This window comes from Amblyomma americanum, chromosome 1 (assembly GCF_052857255.1).
Source record: "Amblyomma americanum isolate KBUSLIRL-KWMA chromosome 1, ASM5285725v1, whole genome shotgun sequence".
Classification (NCBI taxonomy): domain Eukaryota; kingdom Metazoa; phylum Arthropoda; class Arachnida; order Ixodida; family Ixodidae; genus Amblyomma; species Amblyomma americanum.
The window spans coordinates 546,101,470-546,112,606 of record NC_135497.1 but is presented as its reverse complement, the minus strand read 5'-3'; the positions used below and the strand labels follow the sequence as shown (position 1 = coordinate 546,112,606).

The 11,137-nt window shown below is 46.2% G+C and overlaps 1 long non-coding RNA gene across 1 annotated transcript in view; it reads left to right on the top strand.

Moving 5' to 3' along the window:
• LOC144108020 (uncharacterized) overlaps nt 1-11,137 on the top strand; it is a 54,722-nt gene that overhangs the window by 29,061 nt on the left and 14,524 nt on the right. The window contains exon 2 of the long non-coding RNA XR_013309461.1: nt 2,790-2,893. This is a non-coding gene — a long non-coding RNA (uncharacterized LOC144108020). The remainder of the gene's footprint in view (nt 1-2,789; nt 2,894-11,137) is intronic.

Sequence of the window (11,137 nt, the reverse complement as noted above, 5' to 3'; positions counted from 1 at the left end):
AGCTGTAAGAATGTTAGGCCATGTAAAGGCTTTAGCAATCTTTGCACTTCTTTATAAAGAATTTTTATAGGAAGCTATAGCATGCCTGCTAAAGAGACCAGTAGCAAAAGCAGCATGAAATTCTTTACCAAACCATACGAAGTGCAAAAGAGACGTAAATAGAATTCTATAGCCTGCCTGAAAAAAAGCATTGGTTAGTCTTTAGCAAGCCATACAATTGCCTGTAGGCAACTATAGAAACTGAAAAGTAAGCTATAGCCTGCAATTGACAGCGAACAATAGGCCACGTCTTCTATATAAAAAGCCTTTAGCAAACCATACAGATTGCTAAAGAAGTGGAGATAAAAGGCTTTAGCCTGGCTGCTACAGAGGTGCATAGGTTCAGCGATAGAGAACTCTTTAACAAGCCATACAATTGCCTGTAGACTATAGAAACTGAAAAATAAGCTATAGCCTGCAATTGAGAGCAAGCAATACGCCACATCTTCTATATAAAAGCCTTTAGCAAACCATAAAGATTGCTAAAGAGGTGGAGATAAAAGGCTTCAGCCTGACTGCTACAGAGGTGCATAGTTTCAGCAATAGAGAAGTCTTTAACAAGCCATACAATTGCCTGTAGGCAACCATAGAAACTGAAAAATAAGCTATAGCCTGCAATTGAGAGCAAGCAATAGGCCACATCTTCTATATAAAAGCCTTTAGCAAACCATACAGGTTGCTAAAGAAAAGCAGAATTAAAGGTGTAAGAGCCTATAGCGTGGCTGCTAAAGACAAGCATTGACTGAGCTATAGATAAGTCTATAACAAGCCATACAACTGCATGTAGAGAACTAAAGAGACCAAAAGACAAATCTTTAGCCTGCAATTGAGAATGATATGTAGGCAACATCATCTATACAAAATTCTTTAGGAAACCATAAAGATTGCTAAAGGAAATGAAAATTAAAGCCATAAGAAGCTATAGCCTGGCCTGATAAAGCCATAAGAAGCTATAGCCTGGCTGCTAAAGAGAAGCATAGATTGAACTATAGGTAAGTGTTTAGCAAGACGTAAAAGTGCCTAAAAAGTGCTATAGAAATCGTTGAAAATTATGCCTATAAGCTATAGGGAATAAAAAGGTGAACAATGGAGAAGTCTATAACTGGCATTAGAAAATGCTTTAGGCACATAATGACACAAAACCATACCAAAAGCTAAAGACACCCATAGCTGTGACTATAGTAAAGGCTAAAGGCAGCCAAACAAAATTCTTTAGCTATTAGGGCCAATTTTCTATATCCGACTATACAAAGAATTTTCTACAGCCGACTATACAAGGATTTTTCTATAGCCGACCATAGAATATTTTCGTATGGGTGGTTTGATTCAAGCACAGACTGGGATCGACCTGTAGGCCTCGTCGTAATGAGAACAGAACAGCTACTGTTTTTTGAAGGGAGAACTTGAATCCATTTTGCTCTGCCCAAGCAGCCAGTTTATTTAGTGTGATTTGTATTTGTCTCTCGCAGGACAGTATGCTGGAGAAGTGTATGCTATCTGTAGGTCCTCTAAATAAACTGAATACATTACGGACTTGGGTATTACTTTGGCCAAGGAATTCATTTTTACTATGAAGAGTGTCGTACTTAAAATGCATCCCTGGGGTACGCCATTCTCTTGGGTGAATGTCATTGTCAGAGTTGCTCCTAGACGGACTCTGAATGTGTGGTTAGTCAGGAAGTCGTTCAAGCAGTTCAGCATCCTGCCGCGGATCCCTAGCTCTGCTAGGTCATGGAGGATGCCGAACTTCCACGTGGTATCATAGGCCTTCTCCAAATCGAAGAAGACGCCGATACAGTGCTGTTTGTGGATGAACGCCTCCCGGATGGTGTTTTCTAGGCGGACAAGGTGATCAGTGCTCGAGGAGGCTTTCTTAAATCCACATTGATGTACATCTAAGAGTCAACGAGATTCAAGTGTGATGGTCAGTCTAATGTTTATTATGCTTTCGAAAGATTTAGCAATGCAGGTGGTGAGGGCTATCGGTCTGTAATTGTTAGGACTTGTTGGTGGTTTTCCGGGTTTCAGAAAAGGTACTATTATTGCTTTCTTCCACTCCTCAGGTATATTCCCAGTTGTCCATATTTTGTTAAAGAATTTCAACAATGCCTGCACGGCAGCCTCGGAGAGATGGGCAAGCATAGTGTAATGCACATTATCTGGGCCTGGTGCTGTCTTTTTACCAGAAGATAATATCCTATTCAATTCCTGGAGTGTGATGGGTTGATTGTAGTCCTCGTGCATACCTGCTGCAAATGGAAGTTTTTGTTTTTCTGCTATTGCTTTGTACTTCTGGAACGTGTTTGTGAAATTGAATGAACTGGAAACTTCAGCAAAATGCACACCCAGTTTGTTGGCCTGTTCTTCTAATGATGTTTGTATACCGGGTGTAGTCAATAGAGGAAGTGTGAAAGGGGTATGGTCACTACTGAATCTACGAACCTTTTCCCACATTTTTTTTTTGAGGTTATTGAGCTGTTTATTGAGGACACATATTTCTGCCACGAGGATTTCTCGGCATTTATTCGAACGAATCTCCGCTGTGGGATACCGACGCAGAGATCCCCAAGCTTTATTTTGTTGTTGTTTTTTTTGCCAATGTGCATTCTTGTGTCCACCATACTTTATATTTTTTTGTGTACGAGTTCTGTTGTTTGTGGTATGGCTAGTGTAGCGGCCGATATTATGCATGTGGTAAAGTTTTCATTAATTTCGTCTATGCTGAGGTCTTCACAAAATTCTTTTTCTAGTGTGGCACTTGCTGTAAAAAGTGACCAGTCGGCAAGGTGAAGTTTCCAGCGCCGTGGTTTGGTGGGGATGACTGGAGTAGAAGATGAGAGGCTGGTGATAGTAGGTAGGTGATCACTTCTCAGAGGGTCACTTAAAACATCCCATTTAAAATCATTAAAAAGCGATGGTGATGCGAAAGTTAAATCGAGAAAGCTCATTTTTGCCGAGCTTGGGCAACAATAAGTGGCTTTTCCCGTATTTAAAAGACAGATATTATTTGAGACGATAAAATTTCGATTATTTGTCCCCTTGAGTCACATCGTTCGCTTCCCCAAAATGGGGAGTGAGCGTTAAAATCGCCAACCACCAGATATGGCTCCAGCAGTTGACCAATCAGGCCTTCATAATCTTCGATTGTTAATGTGATGTGCGGGGGAAGATATACAGAACATACTGTTATTATTTTGTAGGTAACGACGCTAACTGCAACTGCCTCAAGTTTTGTATTAAGTTCAATTTCTTGAGCAGGGACGCCGCTTTGAATGACAACTGCGACACCACCCGAGAGCCTATTTGACTGCTCGCGATCGCGTCGATAAGTTTTATAGTGTTTTAAGATACTCACATGTTGCGGACCAAGATTGGTCTCCTGAAGGCACAAAGCAGTGGGTAATATTGACCCTAAAATATGTGTTACGTCACTGTAGTTTCTCAGTAATCCTCGACAGTTCCATTGAATCACAAAAGTCATGCTTGTGTTGTTGAGTGGGAATGGAGCAGAAGGAATTTACTTTTCTGAGCCCGTAATTAGGGGTCTGCCTTTTTATCGCCCGAGAGAGCTGTTCCGCCGCTTTAAAGCAGACGGACTGGGAGTTATATAAATCCCCTCAAGAGAGGTGCTAGAGGACCGCGAAGCCGCGGATGATTTTTAGGCCTCCCCCGTTGGGGGGAAGTTTTGCGGGAAGCCGACCCATTGGATGGATCTCCCTGCTTTGTGGATGGCAGAGCAGCTTTCGCTGTCTCTGCCTGGGGCGGGGGCGGCTCTGCCATAGGCTCACTGAGCGTGGCCTTGGCAGATGCCGGAGTGCTGTGTGGCGCACCGCCCCCGCGCACCACATCAGCAAAGGTTGTTTTTGTAGAGAAGGTGAAAGTGTTCTTCGCGTGGAAGAGTCGTCTCGCTTCCTTGAATGTGATGTTTTGTTCTGTTTTCATTGTAATGATATCTTTTTCATTTTTTTCATGTTTGACATGACCTTGAATATGCTGGGTGATCATATCCGCAGTGTGCGCAGCGAAATGCTGCTCCTTCACAGTTATCGGAAGCATGGTCTTTTGAGGCACATTTAGCGCACGTTTTGTGGCCACGACAACTCTGTGACCCGTGTCCATATCTTTGACAATTTAAACACCTTCGTGGATTTGGAATGTAATGGCGTACATTTAATTTCAAATAGCCTGCTTCTATGGACTCTGGAAGTGTGCTGCAGTTGAATGTCAGGACTATGTGTTTCGTTGGGATTTCTTTGGCCTCTTTTCTTATCTTTATACGGTTTACGTTTATGACGTTTTGGTCCTTGAGGCCTTCCAGCATCTCTTCCTCAGTGAGGTGGATAAAATCTTTCAGAAATCACACCACGGACGGTGTTCAAGGATCGGTGTGCAGTGATAGACACAATGTTGTCCCCAATTTGCACTTGGTTATGAAGTTAGGAGTATTGGACGATGTCTTTTAGTTCAAATAGTAGGTCACCATTGGGCATTTTTGACAGTTTGTAGCCTGGACCGATGGCATCAGTCAGATATTCTGAGACTAAGAATGGGGACATAGTTCTTGCAGTTTTTTGTTTCCTCACTATGGAAGAGATGAAATTTTGGAAATTATTCCTTCGTTTTCCTGAAACATTGAATAGTTATATCTTCGGTCCGCACTCTTTTATGAGAGCGATCAGGTTTTGAAAGGGGGGAGCCATAAAAAAAGATTGGTGTTCGGCAGCGGTGCTAGCCGCCCATCACGGAGCCCAACATGGGGATGGGACAGGCGCCCTTAAAAAGTCCTGCCCACACCATCTATACACCGCCACTATAACCTAATACGGCATAACACAGGGTTGTCAGCCACACTTGGTTAACCGTCGCCGCCTATGAAAAGTGAAAAAGCCGAGAAAGGAGGAGGGGACAGACAGGAAAGTTGTAAGGAAGAGATAGGAAAGTGAAAGATGAAGGACAGGACAGGAAAAGGCGACTGCCGATTTCCCTCGGTCGGGTCAGGCCGGAGGTGCCGTCTACAGGAAGCTGGGGCGTAAGTGGTGTGTTGCCTCCGCTGAGGGGCCTTAAAGGTCCAAATGCTCGGCGTCGGCTCAACCACCAGGATCCCCTTTTCCCCGGACACGGAGATGCCACGCACGGCGAAGCGTGGGTGCTCGGGTCCGTGGTGATGCACGGTTCACCATCATACCCTTGTGGGGATGTCACTACGGATGCTCGGGAACCCGCGGTGTCGCCACTCACCGACGCCTGCAAGCTGCAGACGCCCCCCTGCGGGGCACACAAACAGGCAGTGCTATTAACTTAAGCATTGGCTGCTATGTACCCACAATCTTTGCACTGCTACGGGAGCTGCGCTTCATGCCTTATGCCTTCACTTCGAGTGCACGTAAACATCAGTATTAATTCTGAATTTTTAATTTTTACAGCGGTGTTCTCCTGCCTCAACCTCAGCATCATTATAATGAGCTTGCACTGAGAAGGAATGTTGTTTTTTCATGAGTAAAAATACTCACAGACAGTATAGATGAAGTAGGTTTACTATAAACCACAGAAGAATGACACACGAGTTTTCATTGCAAACAGCTGTGCCAAGCATATCATTGCTCTCTCGCAGTTTTCAGCCGGGAGGAAACAGTGCCATTCAGTGTCATTGATGTCATTCGAATCAAACACCAGAGTAGATAAATAAACTACACAAGCGTTCACGCTAAGTGCCATGTGGAATTTATTGTTGGATATTGACACTGCCGTCTTATGGAACTCGTCTATCTCAGCCATTCCAAACAGTACTTCACAGATATCACACACAATCACTTGAAGAACATTATCGCCCTCATTGAAGCCCAACCTACAATATGCACACCAATCTCCACCAGCAGTATCCACACAACACTGGTGAACATCCACACACAGTGAAACCTCAAGTGAATAAATTACAGAGCAGCTGCACAAAAACATTGTGCATGTGAATCCTTGCAGAGCTATAGAGTACAAACAGCAGCTGGTTTGAAGGCAATAAGCTGAATATTTAGGTGAGATATGAAATGTGGGTTGCAATGAAGTGATATGGGCTTTCATAATGCGGCATGAAGCCTTCTTGAGAGGATAAGTCAATCTGAAGTCATTAAACCAAACCAAAGCTCACCAAATAGAATGCGTGGTGGACATGTGGTTACAGAAAATCTTTAACTTATAAATTGGCATTCATTCTGGAGGCGTTTCACTGTGTGCTGTACAGATTGAACTCTCACGCGGAGTGTGGCCCTAACATACAATCTATGTACATGCATTCGGGTAAATTTATGTAATATTTATCAATGTGGATGCAAAATATACTAAGCTGCCGGACGGTGATGTCACGATTTATTAGTTTATGAACTGTCTGTGTGAAAACGAGTGTCAACTAGGATTGCCCAACACCTTAATTTCTGAAGGAACTGTGACATGACTTGTGCCATGTACATTTAATGACGCTAGTCTTTCTGTGCCCGGAATGCAGTGGCCTCATAATGCACACCGAGACAGCAAAAATAATCGTAACTGCAAAAGATGAAGTGGCCTCATTTACATGGGCTCTGCCGCGGTGGCTTAGTGGTTATGACGCCCGGCTGCTGACCTGAAAGACGGGTGGGTGTTCGATCCCGGCCGCGGCGGTCGAATTTCGATGGAGGCGAAAATCTAGAGGCTCATTGTGCTGAGCGATGTCAGTGTTCGTTAAAGAATCCCAGGTGGCAGAAATTTCCGAAGCCCTTCACTACGGCGTCCCTCATAACTGAGTCACTCTGGGGCGTTAATCCCCCATAAGCCATCCTTTATATAGTCTTAAGGCAAGCTGCGTCAGCTACCTGCCATTCGTCATTCTCATAATTTTTTAATGAAATATTGAGGCTTTATGGGGCACATGGCCTCTATATCACATCTCCCCCCCCCCCCCCCCCCCCCGTAGCCCTTACATGAGAAACGAACAGTGCCATCAGGACAGCATCTCATAAAAGGAAATTGGTGTGAAGTGATAGCTGTCTTGCACGTCTCAGATCCTTGGCTCTATTCCTTGCCATTATTTTATGAAACAGATGCATTGTTATCATTTGTGGCTAACGCAACCATGGCTAGGGTGCAGATAGGTTCCTTCTGAGGATTTCAGAAAGGAATGGATAAATGTGTGATGTGAATTTTCCACGAATAGTATTTACACAGACTACAGATAAATAAGGACTTGCCGTTGTCACCACTTCGCGCACTTTTGCGTGCGCTCTCAGACACCCTTAGAGCGTGTGGGGATAGCGGCCTCGGTCACAGAGGAGACGCCCTCGACTCGGCGTGGCAAACTCAGCCGGAGCCAAGCTACCAAGTGACAAGGGGTTGGTCGTTTGGTGTCCAGCTTTCGCCGGTCGCAGGCCAAAGAATGGGTCGGAGCCAAAGGTTCACAGAACAAAACTAAGTTTATACAGCGAAGAGACGATACAAAGGATTTCACTATCACTCGTACGAGCACATACGAAGTGATCCACCAATACCATGCAACACGTGCAAGGTAACACTTGAGAGAGATAACAATTCAACAAAATCTTTGCACCTAAAGTGCACTAACACAGGGAGAGACAGATAAACAAAACACAATTAGTTCACCAGGCACTGCGACAGTCCGACGACTTGAGGAGCACGACGGGTCCTATCCGCAGACTGGCGCACGTTGACTCGCTGGTCCGGGCTGGGCGAGCGGTGTTCTCCCGGGAGTCGAGCGGGCACTCTTCTCGGAAACTTGAACGACGGCTCGGGCTAACAGACGGCGGTTGCAGCCCCTCATTTATAGGCGCGGATTGCGTCTGTTTGTTCTTCGCGCCAAGGCAGGCGCGCACATACACGCAGCTTCAACCGCAAAAACTCCTTCTCTTTCTTGCGCCGGGCGCGCGACCCCATTGGTCGCGCGCGGAAACCGCCTTCTAGAACAATCCAGGTCATCCGCGGCACGCTCATCAGCGCCGGAGCGAAGGGGGAGGGTATCACTTTAGTGCACACAAAATTACCCCCTTTCCGTCAACAACCAGCAAAAACTTATCCAACATTCGAGAAGAATCGACGCCGCGCGTGTCTATGTTTACTTTGGCGCCCCGACGGCGAGCTGAGTGAGCTTACGCGCAGCGCCGGGTTTTTTTCGAAGATACGCCGAATTTTGTGACAGCCGTGAACGGGTCCTTTTAATATCTTGAAAAAAAAACACGATCAGAACAGAGATAATTTGTCGGTCTAAATGAAGGAGCACTAGAGTTTACAGAAATTACCTAAAGATAAAGTTATGGCTGAAGAAATCCTCGGCAAAGAATCAAGGTTTGTAACCTATCTGCTTTAGTGGTCAAATAAAATGATAAGTTCATGCATATCTAATAGTTACACAAAAAGACTGGCAAGTTTGCGGGCTTATGCCTTAGGAGCAAAAGAACGAGCACCTGACTCGGATTCATGGAAGAATAGAACAGCCAGCCGTGTCTTCACGTGCCACGGCCCCGCACCTTCATTATTTTCTTCCTTGCGCGGGCACGCTTTGGCCGTGCTATAGGCGCAGCCAAAATAAGGCGCTACAAGTTAAATCGGTTATAAAGTGATTTCTTTAATTTCATCAGCAAAAATATGTGATGAATGTGGTGCATATGTGATGATATGTGATGGATATGTGATGCATATCCAACTAGACCAGCAACAAACGTTACTAAAATAAGTGAAGTTTCAAAAAGTTAAACAACAGACTATGTCCCCCTAGGCCCACCATGAAGATAATTGATTTCTGCTTCTCTAAGTTTCTGTCGGCATGTGTTTCGACGTATGTCGTTCGAATTGCGTGTGAACACCTGTTTGTGGTGGGCTCCTGAGCAGAATGCCTGCGTAGGTGAGAGCTCCCGAGGCCCTCGCTAGGTAACGAGTTTATTATGTCTGATAGCTGTGATAGGAACTCAAATAAAAAAAAGGCGACACAGCAGACGGAGTTTTGGCGACTATCATGTTCATGTTGTCGCGGTATCCGCCCACGTACACGATCTAGACTGGTTTACCTCCGCCACCTCCGCTTTGTCAAGATTCTTTGAAGGGTTAGCCCAGGCAAACTGACGGCCCCGAGAGAGGGTATCGATACGATCGATCCCGCAAAACTTTTGTCGGACTACTTCGACGAAAATGCACTCTGAACGATCTATCCATGCACAAGGCCGAATCTCTTGGAAAGAATATTTCTCTTTGTGCGATCGCGTTGCACACATTCACATCCCGGCTTATTTTGCTCCTCCTTCTCGCCACAGATAGCTGCATATCCTCAACTGAGAACACGACTTACCGTCGACTCCTCGTATTCATTGCTGATTGTTACCAAGAAGTTACCGGCAAACAACACGGCACTTAAAAAGCGCGACAACCGGAGTCGCCTCCGGCGAGCGCGGTACTGCTTTGCCGCTAAATAATGGCAAAGTCGCCCAGGCCCTTAACTGCACTAATGGATAAGATTGGTGCCAACGCGTTTCCGTTTGTCACAGACATCGGCGACACAGGAACACTTCGCCTTCTCCATGGTAGATTCCGTAAAAACGTTCGTCTGTTAGCGCGATTTTGTGAGGAGCGAGAACCACGCGGTCGCCACAAATTCGGCCTGATAATTTGTGTTGCCCTTATAGAATACCAAAATGAAGTGCTCAAAAGCTTTCCCTTATGTAGTTGGCAGCTTTCTCATGACTCTGCATTTCTCCTGCTATCGCCGACCAGACTACCGCGCAGGAACGGCCCAGCTTCGGCACGCACATACAGTGATGTGCACGACGGGAATCACGACCACGGCGGACATGCCGCCATGGCTTGAAAGACATACAGTTGGTAGCGCACGCTGGTTCGGCTAGCGATTCTGTAAGTTCTCTAGGGACACTCCGGTATTGCGATGCCAAAAACTAACAAGCCGTTGTCCCGTGGACCAGACGTCACCTGATGTCCCATTCCCGGTCCTTCTGTGCACTCCTTGTTAACAATGTCGGTAAACTAGCGTGGCGTATGACCGTGGCCATGCCTAATCCGCTCAACGAAACCTGCATAGGTGAAGACAGGAGTAGTGATTAGCATGTTAGACCACGGCCAGTCTCGAGAGGAGCGCGCGCTTTTCTGCTATGAAGAGCGCGCGCGCCCCTCTCGAGACTAGCCGTGGTTAGACATATTGGCGGCCATTTGGCCCGTTCAGTCCAGGGGCATTTTCGAGCGCAAGTACAACGACACGTGACGCCTAGTCAGCGGGCGAGCGGTTCGTTGTGTGAATCGGCCTTGAGGAGCACATCCCGTCGACCAACGGGCGTTTCCAGCCAAGCTACCGCGATACGCTTCTTATAGACAGCAGAAGCGCGCCGTCACAGGGCGCAGCGGTGCGTTTTTTCGGCGTTCTCACATCTCCCCTTATTTTACCGCTGGCTGTACGATAAATATATTAGTAGGCAGCATGAGCGTGATGGAGCACTTTGATTATATGTGTATTATATTTGTCCTAGGCAAACCTCAGAGCTACAAGAAAGTAAAGGCCGAAACACAAGGCAGCGTTTCTTAGGCATCGCGTCAGCATCTCGGCTACTGGCGTCTCCGGTGGCGAAATTCTGGCGCTTGGAGCAAGCCAGTGTAAGCAGTCGCAGATACTTGACGAGGGCAGATCTCGGCGTTGGCGCTGGAAATACGTTGTAGGTGGGTTAGTCGGGACCAATGACAAGCCGCACCTTGGCTGTGACTTCGAAATAATCCCCGCTGCTGTGACAACACAGGCGCCCCTTCTGTCCTCCTTCCCAGCTGCAGGTTCCCCTCACCACTGAATAGGACGATTAGCTACGGACAGGGGATAATTTGTAGCTTTATCCACGTGGAGACTTAAGGAAAGGGTTCAGCTTACGTTAAGGACACCACTGCGAACTATGGAAAGAAAAACGATAGGTGTAACGTTAAGAGACCAGAAGCAGGTCGAGTGGGTGAGGGAACAAGCGCTGGTTAATGACATTCTAGTCAAAATGAAGAGGAAGAAATTGGGCTTGGGCCGGGCATGTAATGCAAAGGCTGGTGTTTAAGAGTACCGGATTGGATTCCAAGCGAAGGC